The sequence below is a fragment of the Anguilla anguilla genome, chromosome 12, assembly GCF_013347855.1.
Source record: "Anguilla anguilla isolate fAngAng1 chromosome 12, fAngAng1.pri, whole genome shotgun sequence".
NCBI classification, from domain to species: domain Eukaryota; kingdom Metazoa; phylum Chordata; class Actinopteri; order Anguilliformes; family Anguillidae; genus Anguilla; species Anguilla anguilla.
The window spans coordinates 14,770,959-14,789,399 of record NC_049212.1 but is presented as its reverse complement, the minus strand read 5'-3'; the positions used below and the strand labels follow the sequence as shown (position 1 = coordinate 14,789,399).

Here is an 18,441-nt window from a genome sequence, read left to right as displayed (position 1 = left end):
TAGAAATATTCCTATCGTTCTGTAGTCTTATCATGACAATCTTATCATTTCAATGAATTCTTTTTGTAGTGAAAATATGTTCATTCACGGTTCATAAACACCATGCTTTCAAAGTTTATACTGTTCTAAATGGTAAAAAGAAAAGAATAAGCATTCTTACTCGTTGGGTGCACTTCATGTTTCAGTGTGGAAGGACAGAACTAACTTGTAGGCTAAAGAAAACCTCATCTGGTACAAAGGAGTTGATACCGATATGCTCCTTTTCCCATGCTTAACCCATGTATGAACGTTGTCGACACACATTCACCGTGCAAATGTAGTCCAGCTGTTTTAATTGCAATAGTGTATTTTTGCTGTGTCATTTTATTTTATTTTAATTAGGCGTGTTGTTTGACATACTGTCTGTAAATGACACGCTGTTGTACTCTCGTAGTAGCGAAGTAAAACACTGTACATGTCCAGATTTGAGTGGAGTGATATTAGATTGGAAGCAAAATGCATCTATATCGCCATCTTTTGGTTAGTTAACTGGTGTTTGCAGCAAACGTCACAGATTTTAAAGACAAAGGAACAAATCGCCAGTGATTTGAAAACTTCCTTGATTAAATCAATTACGAAGAAAGCTTTGTTAAAAAAAAAAGATGATAACAAATTAAGGCTTATCTGAATTTGCACAAGCCCCGCCTTGAGGTAGTGCAATTCCTGTCAGATCGAGCTTTACTGTTCCCCGGTTGGTACCTAAGGTTGCCGTGTGCGTAAATACGCACTTAACCAGTCTAATATAACTAGACGCCTCCCGTATCGATTTGGCAGGTTTCGCCTCCTTACATACTGTACAGACTAAGAAGATGGTAGCGTATTACTGCCTGTATAATTTTAATTGAACTATCGGAGATACGGAGTTGTTAATATAGGCTGCATTACGCGCCCAGTTCCTTAATACGGATATTTTGAATATGTCACCAAAGATAGCTTGCAGGGGCACATTGATCATATTTTCAGGAATAAAAAGAAGTGGATTCCTTCAACATTTTTTTTGCGTTTGACTTGAAAACTTCACGGTTTGTTCATAGAGAACCGCCGTTCACCTGGCGCCAGACATCTGTGCTTCCACTTAGTCTAAAGAAGTGAACGATCCAGAGTATGGACATCTCGTAAGGAGCGGAACTAAGACACTCGATTCTGGATTGTCTTGGATTTAAAAGACAGAAATCTGCACGTTGTTTTCATTTCATCCTGTCTTATGGGTTGACGGTAAGCTCATAGATCAGCATTTTATGTTTGCTTCAGAAATGATACACGAGAAATAAACTGTTCATTTTTAAACGTATTATTGCACTGTTGGACGTATGTATGACTGAGAAGTGAACATAATTTAATGATTTGTCAACGATAATGCTTCGGGGGATTTACTTGCCTTTACTTTTAAAATATGTAAAATAATTATTTTGGTAAAGATTAACACAGTATCAGTGTACCGACTGTAAATCTTGTGCCAAATGTAGGGAATTTATAAAGAAGAGCTGGATGCCTGTATTCTCATTTTCTTTAACTGAAGCAACAATCAATATAAGACATTAATGTAAATAACTGGGCAAACATTGAGGGGGATATGACATTGATCAAGTGGTGTCAACATTGCAGATGTTGTCTATATACTGAATATATACTGAAGTGTGTGTGTGTGTACCCTCCTTTACATCAGTGCATGCATTATGATTCTCTCTAGACTAACCAGTATTTGCCAGTAAGAGTTAGATGAAAGAACTTTTTTTGCATGTCTCCTCAAAAGGTTTTATCAAATAATGGTTAATTAATAATTATGTTAACTTAATCAGCGAGTCAGTTCATCAAAGGACATGGCAGCATGGTTATTAATGAGGCAAAAGGCTCACTTTATTGAATTAGATGTTCTCTGTGTCATGGCAGCGTATGGCACAGTTTTTGTGAATGCAGAGACTGTCAGATGCGAGACAGATGTATATCAGAGCCATAGATTTCTATGGTTTCACTGATTCTATGGTTTCACTGAAGCGTCATCCTGTCCAGAGCTTTCAAGGGAGAATGCTACAAATCTTTACAGTTTTATTTATTTTAAAAAAAAATTGTATAAAAATAGTACTCATTCTAAAAAAGAAAGGGTACAGCCTGAAAGAGACCCTTTAAGCATTGCCATTGTTTGCCTTTTGTCTTTTTTATACATAGAGTTCAAGGTTGCATTGTGAGCACAACTTCAGCGTCCTTCCTGAGCATACATGCTTTTTCTTCTCCGTACATAGTTTAAGAGTCTTTTCGGACCTGTGCACATATTGAGTGATTTGCATGCGCATGTACTGTACTTTGCATTTTTAAATATTTATCCTACTTTTTCGAATATTAGAGACATACTTCGCAAATAGCATTCAAAAATAAGAATCAGGACACAATCATGACATGGTTGACTGACCGGCAGTATCATTGCATTGCTTTTATTTGCTCTTCAGATACCTTTATCCAGGATTATTTGCACAGCTGTCCTATCAACATACTATAAGGTATTAACGTGCATGTTTTGATCACAAGGATGAGAGCATTGTCCACCCCTGGAATTCAAACCTGCAGCCTCTGAATTTTGATGCCCTGTGCCATTGCATTATATTGCTACCATTGTGTCATATCGTCATGGAACATTAAGTTAAGAATGGGAGGCTCTGAGCTGCGCCCAGTGTAGTTCAGAACAAAGTTGAGCATATGAATGAGGGCACTGAAAACGCTCCAAGTCTTACTTTTTTTGTGGATCGCATAATCCCATTCCAAGGACAAAGGACAGAAGACTGTCCCATTACGGGAGGATGACAAGGGCTGCTTTTTAATGGTGTTTTAACCTTGAGTGGGCTCACTTGATTGTAACAATTAATGGACAGCATGTTCACACGTATAAAGGCCGTCAGCAGTGCTTGTGCTGTGATCTATATCAGAGAAAGACATACAGTTCAGTGTCATCTCTGCGTCACATGTAATGAGCCTAGCACCATCTGGTTTTTCTGTTCAGGAAGATAGTGCTTGCACATACTGTAGTATCTTGTTCCCTTATTTTGCCTTATTTAGCCATATTTAGCCAGAATGACATTGCATATTCCGGAACAATCTGGAAAAGTGGCTGGGTGAATTTCCTATGAATATAACGAAGACTACATGTGATTTGTTACAAAATGGTTATGTTTGTTGTTCCAGTGGAATAGTTAGACATTTTGTGACAATGTTATGGCATACTGATTTAAAGTGTTGACTATGCTTTGTATTAAATCCAATTACCTGTTGTGCAGTAGCCCTAGAAGTGCAGTATAATCATTATATTTCTTCTCTATTCAGTATGTATCATTTACCGTGATAGCACTGTGTATGGTATTATGAAATGCAAAATCCAGATCTAGCATACAATATCCCTGTAGGCTACTGGACATAGCATTTGGTAAACAAAAACAAAACATGAAATGATTTATTCTCAGACTGACAAAGTGATGACGGATGAAATGCATCCCAGGCCTGGTGCTGTTTATGCTTCCTATCACTTCACTTCTGTACTAGCCAATGTCCTGCTCTGTTGTGTCAGAGACGCTTTTAATTGAGTGTCACTCAAAATGGTGACAGAGGGACTGGGGGGTGAACTGGGACTGGGTGAAACTATTTTCCTGCAGGATACTAAATTTAATTTAATTTTTGCTAGATACACAAAGGTATTTTTTTTTAGAGATGACTAACTACGACTAATCTATTCAGCACTCGTAAATTTACTATTCAAGGGCATCATTCTACAATAAACATTGCATTTGTTAATGGGAATAGGGACATTTTCTCACAGAGTTTACTTTCAGCTGATTTGTTTCTGTGTGTTTTCAAAACTGAACTCATTGGCATTGAATTCAGGTGTGTCCGTGCACTGCTACTGCATGCGGGATGGCATTTGACAGTGGCTTTGGTTTTGGTTTCAATGAAACTTCACGATCACGCTTAGACCCTTGGTGCTTCCCTGCCACTGAGGTTTTATGGAGAATGTGCAGGTGTTGTAGAGAATGCATATGTATTCTTCACACTGTATTGACACAATGCAGACAAACAGAAAACCCAACAGCTCCCTCTCCTGGGAAAGCCTCTATCTCACAAAGTCCACCACACACTGCAAAGTACATCAGACCGGTAGGTACGTACGGTATCTGACCTGACAATCTAAAATCTTTATTATTCTATATTTTTAGAAATCAATCATCAGTGGTTGTTAGGAATTTCAGAGGACTGACCATAAGTCAAATGATCTATCATACAGTATTATGTTCGAGAGTAGGAATGTATGTGAGATGTTTTCACATCATCTTGTGCTGACAACGTGTCGACTGGGGGGATGCAAGCACACTGTTACAACAAATGACTGTTATTTCCTTTTCCATTTAATTAGTGCTTTCCTGCAAAGTAAGCCTACCCATCCCTCATATCAGCCATTCCTTAGAATGCATCATTAAATTTGCCAGATTTTCTTTCTGTTGCAACAGTACTAATTCCTGGAAACTTATTGAAAACTCACTGAAAAATCAATAAGTCAGAATGGACTGGGAACACTGTTTAAAATACAATTGAGCCAGGGACTACTAACTAGATAGCAGATACCTGAAGGAATTCTTCCACGGTGCTTGTTCTTCTTCACCAGTTCTTGATGCGGAGGGAGAGGGCATTTTGCTTCCTGCTTTATATAACAGGACAGGTAGTCCTTTCTAGCTTCTCGTATAGGTGTAAGTTAATTATTATATTATTATTTTATACCATCCATTGCTGTAAAAGATATTCATTTTGTTAATGAATTACAGATGTAATTAATGTCCTCTGCATTAATTACTCATGTGAGTAATTTACATAATTTGCCAGCATCATTGTAGGCATCACAGAGGTTCTAATATGCATCCATGTCTATAAATGCTGTCTGGACTCTGTCCAGTGCTTATGACAATATATATACAGGACTCCTGTTTATACAAGCATATTGATGAAATCTTCAGTTACTAATTGAATGATTTAAAAGATTTTATCCACTTGCCCACTACCTCTGTGTTTGCCGCTATGAGAAATGGGCTGGACTTTGAGACACTTAGATTGCGATCACAGACTGGGAAAGGAGGGGGGGGGGTAGGATAGGGTGAGTCACGCATGCAGATTTGGGGGGGAGAATGCGATTGCGGAACAGTGGAGGGAGGGGGGAGGGGGTGAGAGTGCAGTTGCAGACTCCCTACAGTACTTTACAGGTCCCCCCCCCCTTTTGAAGACCGGGGCCTTATAGAATTCAGCACAAGCTCTGAGCCTTCCCGGCCTCTCATTCAGCATGCAGAGATGCTGTCAAAACCAGTGGCATTGACTAAGAAAACATGGAGACGGGCACAAGTACATTTTTCCATTTCACTCTCCACACTCATTTTTTATCATTAGCAAATGGATAAGAGACGTGTTTCATAAAGTCATCTGAATTGCAAACATAATTCAGACATTCAGAAGAGTCAGGTTTCTTTTGAAGGACTTTGTGCTATCGAGCCGGATGACAGGAATTATTTGTCAGGTGAAACATTATGATTGTGACATCATACAGTAAATGACAATATGCATTTTGACTGAAATTTAATTTTGAAATGATCATCAGTGGATCAGTTTGTTTTAAATGGCATTCAACTTTGTCCTTAAAAATGACTTAAAAGTAAAAGTGCAGCCACGCGTAAATCACAAATGCCTGTATTAAAAAATATATATTCACTGAAATCACATCTTCCCACAATGGCCTTGACTCAATGATGAATGAATGACAGCTTTTCATGTGCCAACATTGCAAGCGTCTGATATGCTTTTCATGGCTACATCATTTCTTGTTCTGTGTCAACTGTGTGTGATCATGCAGCTGAGGTAGCCTGAAAAAAAGCTTTGATATTTTCACCCATGGGTTCATCTTCAAAGCAGCCCAGTTCCATAAACAATGTATGTGTTTGGGGTGGCACGGTGGCACAGTGGGTAGCACTGTCACCTCACAGCAAGAACGGGTTTGAATCTGGCTTGGGCCTTTCTGTGTGGAGTTTGCTTGTTCTCCTCATGTCCACCAGGTACTCCGGTTTCCTCCCGCAGTCCAAAGACATTCGGGTAGGCTAATTGGAGACTCTAAATTGCCCATATTGTAGGTATGAGTGTGTGAGGGAATGGTGTGTGTGCCCTGCGATAGATTGGCAGCCTGTCCAGGGTGTATTCCTGCCATTCGCCCAATGCACGCTGGGATAGGCTCCAGCACCCCCTGTGACCCTGCCCAAGAGAAGAAAGTATAGATAATGGATGGATGATGTATGTATTTGAAAACATTGCACTATGTATGCTCTGTATGAGCCACATTTATGAGATTTTATATGCATTTTCTCCACTTTTCAAAAACTGGGGCAAATCCTATAAAAATGATAGCAGTTTGTCCATAAATTTGATATGCCATATACAGTCAGCTATTTGTTGAGAGCGCTTGCATGTACTGTCATTGTGAAGTCAAGGACAACTTTTGATTGAATTCAGAATTCTGAATGATTGAGGATTCAGATTATTACTGTAGCTCTCCCTAGCTTTGTGTGGCTTTGTACACACTTGCATTGCCTCCTGGGTGTGCGTCCAGCAATAGCGCTGCCATGTGCGTAGATGCACCCCAAGGCTCCAGAATAGAGTCTTAAATGTCTGTGCCAACTGGGGTTGGGGGGTCCCTCAGGGGTGAAGAATAATTGGCTACTGCTTTGCAAATGGTGGAGAGACTTCATTGGTTTGTACTGCCTCGTCACAGAATAACCTTTATGGTGCATTGGATACCTGCAGTCTGTGAAAAGTAAAGAGTTTGGGAATTTAGCAAAGATTACTAAGTTACCTCCTATACTTTATGCTAAGTGTCATGAGGCCTGTATTAATCACATTTAATCAGGATATCAGTGAAACATTCTATCAAAAAGACAGCATCTTCTACTGTACAGGTTTCCTGTCAATTCATTGAGGCATTAGATTTTAGTTTGTTCAGAGGGCAGGAATCCTCCTATTGGTTCACTAACACAGCAAACTTATTGTCTCCAGGTCTCTCATCCAAGTACTAACCAACTCAAATCCTGCACAGCCTCAACCTTAAGCAACCTTAAGGCAGGAATAAGGTTTGAGGAGGTATGGCTGCTGGCTCAGGATGATGTACTATAGGTAGATTAGGCATCTTGCATGCATGCATTTGCTTATCTCAATCCAGGGTATTGCAAATATGATTGCATTTGATGATTTGCTTACAGAGAAATTTTCATTTCTTAATGTAAACCAAGTCCACAAAACCAGGAATTCCAGACAACAGAACAAACCACAAAATAAAGATTAGATATTCGAAAAAAACAAAATCATGAAATATAGTGAGTTTTTTTTTTTTTTTTTCTAAAAAAGCATCAGTGTGACAAGAATGCCGCAATCTCATTTAGAATGTCCAATTGGAAAACTATGTACAAACGTGCCTATACAGTATATGCCCCTGCTGCCAGCTCTGGAGAGTGAAGACAACTCACGGTTCTCCTCTGAAAAACGTTGTGTCAGCCAGATGCTTCTTCTCACACCACACCCACCAGCCGCACATGTGCAGAGTAGGGGCGGAGGAGACCTAATGCAGGCACAGTGAGAACGTCATGGGTGCCCGGATGACCAACAGGGGTCGCTCAAGCGAGGAACCCTGCTATTCCCGCTGACAGAATCCCTCTCATATATCCTTTGGATGGCACAAAGCCAATTGAGCTCTGCCCCTTCCGGCCTTGTAGCCACAGTCGGCACTGGCATGGGTCAGATTCGATCGGAGACCGCGGTGCTCACTCAGTAAAAAAGCCCATGCCATACCCACCGGATACTTGACTTTTTTTTTTTTTTTCCCCAAATGCCATGCAGCACAGCACTTGTTTCTCAGAGAGGTGCCTCGACTCACAAACATTCTTTCAGACAAATATTCTGCTGTTTCGCCAGACACCGGTGTTTTCTCTTATACTCGGATAACCTGAGCTGAGCTGGGGAGACAGTGCATCGCTTCACTCTGACATTTTCTGCACGTTAACTTCAGTTCTTCTTTTACTAGATACATTATTTATTTTCTGGAAGATTAATATTTTGACATACGGTGCCCAAAAACCGCATAGTGTACACAGGACGTGGACAGGCAAGACGTGAGGGGGGGTTATAACGTTTGTGGCAAAAATCTCGAAAACAGTTTTTCACGTGGAACTGTTTGCTGGCATTTCCCCTTCATTTCCCTGCACCGCCTCTGGCGCGGATGAGGTATCGCTTTCTGGAGGCACCGCCATGTCAGACGCCACCTTTTCAGGTGGGGAAGCGTGCGGGGGGGGGGGGGGGGGCATGGGAAACGCCGGCAGTTATTAGGACACCGCGGCTGCGCCGAACCCTAATGAGCCCATCGGAGGCTTGTTACGCCGCCTCCTTCGCCTCGCTCTCCGAGAGCCAGACGCAGCGCCATTTCCCTAATGACTGTAATTGACTGAGTGATGGTTGGAGGAGACAGAACTGGAGCACTGGATAACATTCGTTTCGCACGGCTCTGAATCACTGGTGCCCGCCACAGGCTGCCAGCGCTTAAAATTCTCTCTCTTGTCAGGTTCTCCTGCCGGAACCCCCGTGAACTCGGAAGAGGTCCTCTTTGAAGCCACCTGAATAATGTCGCGCTGCTCATTACTCATAAAACACGCTCACACGGCACGGGGCTCTCTGTTTAAATCGGCTTTTAAAAATGCCCGTGGATCAATTTCTAGACTCTGAAACAGCTGATTCACTCCATAAAAAGTTTACACGATTATTGTGGATATTATGGTTGGGTAAGCGGGCCAAGATTAAAAACAGAATTAATAGCACAGAGAGGGGGTGTTGGGAACAGCTGAACTGAGACTTCAGTGCAGTAATGTTTTTAATGTCTTGAATGCATACGATTTAGCCTGAGTTACTCCTTACATTATGGGTTTGCAATGAATTTACTGTGATCACTTTTGAAACTTGCTTGTTTACTGAAATTCATTAGCTGCAAAATACATGTGGAAGTGTATCACAGGGCAAGGGGGTAATCTTAGCATGTGTTCCTCTGTATTTTTTGTGTCTGTTCTCATCTGTACTTACACGTATTGTTTCCCCTCTGCTCCCCTAGTCTGATGTGATTTCCCAGTAACAGTAACAACACCTATCAAACCGCCAACTGTCAGTCTACTAGCATTTTGTGCATTCACATTACAGTGGTCCACTAGCATCAGGGCGATTCGCCAATTGTTTTATATTCTTTAAACGATGCTGATCCTCATCTCAGCTGCCTAGACTTGACTGTTTGCGGAATGCATTAGCGCCAATTTGGAAAATGTTGGCATACCGACAGAAGCTGGTTCTGTACTGTCACTTGTCAATTCCTGCAACAGGAGAGAAGGACTCCACTGAGCTGCCAAGCGCAGATACCCAAACATCTGCCCCAATATGACGACAACCATCGCAATTCTGGACCCATGCAAAGTAGTTTAAAAACATTAAAGCTCTTGAGAGTTTCTACCAGCTTTCATTACATTTTTAGACATGTTTACGTCAGAATTGCCATTTTATGTTGTTTCAGCTTTCTAACAACCTGTTAAAGTAACACTAATTAAAAATATTGATTGAGTCAAAAGGCTATTGCAGATGTGGAAGTACAGGGGTGTATGGGGAAAACACAATTACAAACAAGAGTGCAAATACATTGTGCACTGAAATGATTGAGTTACCCTCATGACTTCACTAAATATGATGGTATGCCCACTCTTACTTGGCCTTTTTATTACAGAGAAACCATTGCTTAAGAGAAGATAACCTTTGAGCCTACCACTTGACAGAATGAAAGTGCAACTGAATTCAAACTGAAACCATTACAGAGTCTGGGAAGTCTTCTTAAGGCTGAGAGCGTTAAAACCCCTTAACCCCAAGCATTTCCACCTGGTTTGCACTACTCTGAAATAAAGTCTTACACTTTGTGGCAACACAGAGCAGAAAGATTATGCCATTATCTGAAGGGCACATTTGCACAATCAAGACCATGTATCTGTGGCAGCTGCGTTGACCGAGTTTAGCTTGCAGCTGTAAATGTTTTTATCCACATTCTGAACATGTTAATCAATGGGAAACTTTCCTATGTAAACTCATAAATATCTCAAAAAAATATCTGCGTTATTGATTCAAAAAGCACAAGCAACTAGGTGAAGCCACTGGCCAGACTTGGTAGGTCTTGCTGAAAAGCTGTAGGAGAAGTAGCAAACAGAATGTAGAGGTGAAATATGAAGAAATAAGTCCAACACAAAAATAGCTTTTTCAGTGAACTTACATGGCGACCAGTGGTTCTATAGCTTTGTCTAGCACCTAATCTTTGAGCGAATCTTCACTTCATATGAAAATGAAAACTCTAATTGTGATCCACTTTTAAAAGCTCTTCAATTTCTACTGTCACAGTGTAAAACCATTTTATCTGATCTATCAGAACATAGCAGTTCAGATAACCAAACGCCTGCTGAACAAAATACCACTGTAGTAAAGAGCATTGGGTGGCCAGATGTCTACAATGCTCTAAGTTGACGTCTGTTGGATTGATTTGACCTAGCAGACAGCTTTATCTTGCATAGGAGTGGACATATATTCTGGATTATGGAGATATTTACATTGACAAGAGAGCCATAGCGACGCAAGTATTGGACACACTGAGAGTGAATGCAATGTAAGTGCATTACATGTGGACATTTAAAACCAAATTACTTATTACAAAGTAGAATTCTTGATTACTTCAAAAATGGCAAGTCGTCAGCAGAGCTTGCTTCAGTCAAGGCTGGCTGTGCTCAATCAGCTGAATGTAATTATCAATTGAATGTGGTTAATTGGATGATTGAGTAATTAAAAGGGTAATTACTTTTTCAGATGGGTGATATGGATGTTTGATAACCTTTTTCATTAAATAAATGAGGTAATGATTTTAAAAATGTGTTTTGTGCTTACTCAGTTTCCTTTTGTCTAATATTAAATTTGTCTGAAGATCTGAAACCATTTAGTGCATCAAATATGCAGTTAAAGAGGAAATATCAGGGAGGGGGCGAATAATTTTTCACTACAGACACACACACACACACACACAAAGTGTAGAGCATATAGCATGTTATCCATTCATGAAGCCAGATATTTATTAAAACAGTTCAATAGCAACACAGTACAGCAGCTCCCATCAACCCTATTTTCGCAGGTACAATTGGCAAACTTACCATAAATTACCTTTGGATCTGGTTTGGGGATTTTGGTGTTCGTTATACCTTTGCAACTGACAGTTTCATTCTGTCTGATATACTTATCCAGGAGAGACAGGGTTGCTGCATGCACATTTATTTAACCTCAGAAAAACCTCCTCAGGCAAATTATTTTGCCTGTGAAATCGAGGAGGAAGACAGGGCAAGCGCAGGTTGTTTATTTTGTGTGTCTTCATCATGCGCCTCTAATACAGTGGACGACTTCTAGATAACTAAAGTCGGACACATTCTCACATTTAACAACATTCTGTCCTAGATCAGGGGCTTTTAGTCCTAGAGGTGCACACATCTTAAATTTCTGCAAAGACTGGGAACCATCCAGCTTCACACGCTATAAGATTCCAACAGGATTATTTTGGATTTTTTTTTTTTGAAATCTTAGCTCTCCTCTTCCTGTTGGAAACTCACAAGAAGTGTGCTGATGTCAGACAAAAGCCCTGTCCAGACGGGATTAGTTTCACTGCGGGCGGTCTGTAATTTTACCAGCATAATTCATGTCCGGTACGACCTTGTCAGATATTACGACTATAATAATAATATCTGAAAATATTACTAGAGATAGATTAATCATTTTGAAATACAAACAACGGACATCTCATGGCCATGATTACATACCGCAATAAAATTTCTGGGACATACCATTCACTAGCAATCTGACTGAAAGTACCAAGAGTGAAATGTTACATTTAAACACATGGGTGGGGTAAAAAAAAACAAGGGGTTGTTTGGCGCACTCTAGGGGGTTGGTTGGCACGATAAAATGCAATCGTTGAAACGAATGAAACAACCAATAGAAACCGTTTTCAACATTTAATTCAAATAAAAAGAAAATATTAATATTCAATGGCATAAATGTTAATATAATGAATATATACAATTAAAAATGTATAATAAATATAATATGAAATAGAGTTGAAACCGGGGTCGGTTGCCACAACCCCTGGTATAGGCCTGCAGTTAATAATGTGATAAGACAACATGCATTATACATGTATGTATAATGCATGTTATCACATTAATGACACATCCACACCAAGGTTGGTTGTCCCAACCCCAAAATCAGTGTGCCAAACAACCCCGCTCACATTGGGACCCACATCTGTGAAAATATGATGTTACCCAGCCAACATACATCAAAATGAAGCTCTATTTATTAATTATAAATAACAATATAATATACTTTCACTTAATATATCGTTAATTCATCCTTGGTATGAGGCTGCAAATTTACGGTAGAGTAAAAGCAGACCGCACAACACTCTCTCTAGCAGCCTATTTGAGTAGTAGTGGGGCGTCATGACCCCTGTAATAGGTGGACCTGCCATGCGCTATCACCCACTAAGAGAGCGGAGAAGCCAATAAAATGGCTCCCGAGCACCGAAAAACAGAATGATTATTTTGAGATCCATGAGTCATGGACAGCACAAGCTAGCTCCACCAATTTTGGAGTTCCTGAATCCCCACTTTCCCCATCACTGCTCTTTAGATGCTCTGTGCCTTTAAGACTTGAGGAAGGAGCACTGTAGCATGTGATTGCGGTGTGATTGAGAGTGTAATGTGCTTAACTGGATGTGTGTTCCAGGCCGCTGCACGAGCGGTGGCCCAACTGCGGCATTGTGGGAAACGAACTCCGTCACATGTCAGGAGTGGGTGCGTGATAGTTCTCCATCGTCCGCCAGGGAATAAAGCACTTTCTGACTACGCTGACAACCTTGACACTGGCACTCGAACCCCTGCACCCGCACCACAGAAACGAATAAAGTAAAATACTGCTTCTTTTCTGCATCGGTTCCACCAGGGCAGTTTTCTTTACACACGTTACAAGACGTGTGTGGAAGATTAAGTGTAGTGCAGATCACCTGAGGACAAGTGCCCTTTTTAATCTTGCCGTTGCCGTTTGGAGGAGGAAATATTCAATTACCACGCTTTTTCTTTACTTTTTCACTTCTGACATTTAAACGCTGGCCAACAAATTGAATTTAAAAAGGGGAAATAGTTTCGCTCTTTTTATTCTTTATTTTTTTTATTGTTGTGATGGCTTCTGTGTGGCAGTGTTTTGTAAAGACCCACCAAGGAGAAAGAAAGCCTTTGTTTTATTGTGCGGTGTACTAAATGCATAGCCTTGGGCGATGAAATGATTTTGCCCTGGCTGTAAAAATATTTGCTCTGCTAAGTGAACATATTAAAGGTCCCACGGGCAGCAATATAGCAGTGCTCATGCAGTCAGTGGCTGTGCACAAGAGCATTTGCGTAACATCAAAAAAATAAGCTGCAGATACCTGGTGATTACATGGAGCGCCAATATACAGTAGGTTTACTGGGTCGCAGATGGGATCTTGTGTGTAGGTCACCATGCCATCATGCTTGGCTGAAGATTATCCTCTTATGCCTTTTAACGGTCTGTGTTTGCAATGCAGCTATTTTGTGTGCATCGATGTGAGGAATGACAGATATTTCTATTCCACTAAATGTTTACAAAATGCGTTCAGCATGATAGTTGAGTTTAAAATTTTTAAAAAATCAAATAAATACTAACACTGACAACTGACATTAACTAGACAAGGAATATTTCATTTGCATACTCTAAAAAAATTACATTTGATATTTGAGGCCAGTAAAGCAATTTCTTCTATTCTCTATAGACATGTGTCTCCCACAGATCTCTCAGTGGATGGATGTGTGTGTGTGTGTGTGTGTGTGTGTGTGTGTGTGTGTGTGACATATGTGACCAAAGGTATCTGGACCCCCCTTGGTTTTCCATGGTTTGGGCTAGGCCCCTTAGTCCCAGTGAAGGCAAATCATAATGCTGCAGGACACAATCGTATTCTAGATGGTTCTCTGCTTCCCCAAAAATTTAGGGAAAAACAATTTATATCATTCATTCTGGGGGAGGGATCAGTACACCAGGAAATATTTAGGGAAAGGGGACATTACAATAGGAAGGGTAAATATTTAGGGAGAGTTTGCCATTGACCAATGCACTTACTTACCATAGCCATAAATAAGAAGCTTCTTATTTTTCCCCTCGTGAAAATGACTTCAGAATCAGCTCAGAACAGTCTAAATGAGTTAAAAGAAATGTTCAATCATTACAAGTGTGAGGCAATTAAGAGAGAGCTTTGGAGAATACTTTGCAGTGACCCTAGGTTAGTTAATCAAGAAAATAAATAAAACCGGTTGAGATCGTTGATTATTTTTAATTTTGCCAAAGAATACAGCCCCTCCATTTCCATATCAGGAGCTATATACTGCTATTTAGTCATTACTGTAGATATAGCTAAAGAACCGTGATAGCATGTCAAAATCAGTATTGCCTATTGCATATTACTAGCCGACTAGTTTGCTATCGAAGGTAAATGTAAATATCATTAACAAATACAACTATCCAGCAGAAGTTTGGAAGTGTCAGAAGTTCTCAATTAATTATGGTCTGTATTTCGCTGTGCAGTTTGTATTTGTTTAGATACAGTACTGCACCAATGTTCCCTTCTACAAATTGAGGCCAAAAGTGCTAACAAACTTCACTTGGCTCATTTATGGATTGTGCCAGCTCTTAAAATGGTAATTGAGGGTATTCCAGGTCAGAGACTGACCCACACTAAGCTGGCAAGGGCCAAATATTTACACTGGGAAGCAGTGATTTCATCATGTGAATCAATTGGCTTTTTTTAAACAACATAATGTTAGTCACCTTAAATATTGTTTGCTTTTTTAAGGTGGAATATTACCTTAGGAATCTAAATGTGAAACAGGGATTTAACTAATGATTAACAGAATTTAAAAAATATTTCAAGGAACTGCAGGAACAGTTTAAAATCATTATGGAAAGTCCTGAGATGATAGAGAGAAGTTTACGTTTTTTAAACGTATGAATATTTTGCTGATTAAACTTAGTGTTTAATTTGGGCATTGTGGGGGGAAAAAAGCTTACAAAAACATACAAAAGCTCTCTGACTGTTTTTACTCTGGGAAAAATATTGATCCTCTGTTCAGTCAACAATTTCAAACATATATGCCCTCCTGAAATGATGCAAAAGGAAAGGTTTTGACTTCTACACGTTAAAAGTTAAACTCAGGTTCTTTCTATATATTCCCATATGTTCCCAGTGCAGAATGCTATTCATCCCAACCCTCTTTTTGACACCATCCATCACTCTTGTCTGGATAGAGCATCTGAGGAAAGCACCAGTTATATAAAAAGCAGGACTGTCAGTGAAATGTATGGACCCTGGAAGGTTTTACAGTACAGACACTGCACATCCACCAAAGGCAGAAAGCATACCTACAGTATGTTAAAAAGACCTTCACATATAACATTATTGTCATTGTGAAGCATCCAGGTCCCCTGGAGGTACAGCAGTTCTTACAGAAGTACTAAAGTTGAACCTAAAATTTACACCTGCCTCGGAGGTAGGGCCGTCCACAGACTTCTGACTCTGCTGTGCTTGTCGGCATCTACAGTAAGTGATGGACGTCAGCAAACAAGACAGTATTTCAGAGGTTTTCCATTTGAAGGGTGTGACTAATATCTTCATTAGTGCTTTGGATACAACCTGTGGTGATTAAAACTGTGCCTGTTAACTTGTTTATCTGTTGGTGGCAAAACCGTGATTTATGTCACTCCACACAAAGCCACCTTCCAGCACTTTCAGTGTAGACATTCCTTCAAGCAGCAATTTAAATACAATGATGTGAAGTGAAAGGTTATTTTCTAATTGTTTTATGCACTCTGGAGTAACTGTTCAGTCATTGGTCTCCTTCATTTTTCTCCTTCATCTATTCCTCTACAAATATATGTAGAAGGAATGTTTTTCACTTTATTTAAAATGATCTGAGAAATGTTTTTAAGATTGTGTAGTTTTGATGCACAGATACTCATAATTAATTCATGAAGTGTGACATTTCCTGGTGATTTCAGAGTTCATATTTGTTGGTGCTACACATTGGTGGTGGGTGAGGTGAGTTCCCACTCATCACTGTAAAGCACTTTGAGTGTTTGGGAAAAGTGCTGTATAAATGCAATGATTCAATCATTCATTCATATTTGTAATGAGTCAACCAGAGTTGAATACGGTGGACAAATGGAATTGTAATTGAAATAGGAATGAGTCTTCTTAACATTTAATCACTAAACATTAATCGAAATGTGACACATTTAGTGAAATCTCATCAATTAAACTCAAGTTGCCAGCATTATTAAAATAATGAATAACTATTTCCTTTAAGTGTCCTGTTCTCACTGTGATTGTCATAGGCTCATGTTTAAAGCGATTAGCGCTGGCATCGGCTTCAACTATTGATGAGGTTGTGATATGGACATTGGAATGTTCCTTGCTCGGTTCTCAAGTGATAATGTAAGCATCTGCTTAGGTGCGTGGTGAAAGCCAAACTGACTTTCCTTTAAATGCTTTGCAAAGAACCGAAGAAAAAAGTGCAATTTTGTCTCACTGAGTAGATTACAGGAAATAAAGCTTTACAACGCTTAGCTAACATACTCCGCCAGCACTGGAATGGTGCAAAATCATGTACGACATAAACACTTGACAGAGACAGCAAGTGACGAGCTGTGTAGCAGCTCAAGCCCAACCGCATCTAACAAATATCAATGAGAGCCTTCACTCTGAAAGTCTGCGATTAAACTAGGCAAGGCCCCCGGGTTTCCTGTTCTCATTAAAGGAAAGCTTTCTTGACTTTATTTTGATTTGTTGTTACTTAACACACATTCATTTCAAATTTGAAATTGTCTGCTCTGTCGCCTGTACTATGCATCATTTGGCACTTCTCTGTGATTTGTGCTCTTAGTCGCGGTACAGTTTTTGCTTTTGAAGTCCGTTCTGTGGCTGTTTTTTTATTTATTTATTTATTTATTTTTAAAAAGCACATTAACAGAATTATAGCTATAGCTGATGTATGTTGAGCTAAGCTGATGAGCTGAGACTGAGATGTCATCTTGGGGCCACCTTATTTGCCCATCTCCAATTAGGAGCTAGGGGTGTAGCGAACATTGATCTGGATCAATGCATCAGTTCAAAGGGCAGCAATCCGAACCAATCGATACAACGTGAAAAAATCAATCGGTATCGTTATGAATCATAGCAAAATATTTATTTAACTGTCATTAACATTACAGTGTTTTGCTCTCTCTTGTGACGCAAAGTTTGAATGATCACATTCTCTTCAGACGGCAAGATGAAAAAACACACAGGGCCAAGTTACTTGAAATGATTTAGGAAATATTGGGTAACTTTGGGGGCGGAACGGTGGAGGTAGCACCTACACCAAGAAGGTCCTAGGTTCAAATCCCGGACTGGGCCTTTCTGTGTGGTGTTTGCATGTTCTCCCCGTGCCCACGTAGGGTTTCCTCCAGGTACTCCGGTTTCCTCCTACAGTCCAGAGACATGTGGGTAGGCTAATTGGATACTCTAAATTGCCCGTGGTTATGAGTGTGTGAGTGAATGGTATGTGTGCCCTACAATAGTTTGGCGACCTGTCTAGGGTGTATTCCTGCCTCTTGCCCAATGCACACTGGGATAGGCTTCAGCACCCCCCCCACAACCATGCCCAGGTATAAGTGGGTATATGGATGAATGGATGCGTAACATTGCTTTGGAATACGGCTTTTTTAATTTGTGTGAACTAAGTAAGCCAATATTGTTCCTTGCAACTTGGCCTCATTTTGATATCAATAATAGATTTAGCTAATTTGAATCAATGCCTTATAGCAGTGCTTTGTGTGAGTAATTTTTGTGGTATTTTTGTACATTGAAAACATGATTTTCGTTGTACCGTTTGTTTACGTTTCCGACCTGACCTCATCATCACTCGGCCTATGGCCGTTTTTCCTTCTGTTAAATGTGACGTAAATAAGTTTTAGCGCACTGCACCTCATTTTCGTTGTATGTGCTCATTGTAACAGGTTTGTGTTAGCTGGATCATATATATTGATCATTGCTTGTCTATATATTGATCATTTTGGATCATATTCTAGTTAAATTTTTGATATTGGCAAATATTGAGCCATTGTGTCAAGAATCAAATTTGTATCCCGTCATGATTAAGCTACACCCCTATTAAGAGCTGTTTTGACATT

General features: G+C 39.9%; 1 protein-coding gene across 1 annotated transcript in view; it reads left to right on the top strand.

The window, feature by feature from the left end:
• The first annotated feature begins 548 nt into the window (after positions 1-548).
• drd2a (dopamine receptor D2a) overlaps positions 549-18,441 on the top strand; it is a 33,457-nt gene continuing 15,564 nt past the window's right edge. The window contains exon 1 of the mRNA XM_035383985.1: positions 549-1,254. The gene's annotated coding sequence lies outside the window, so the exon portion shown is untranslated. The remainder of the gene's footprint in view (positions 1,255-18,441) is intronic.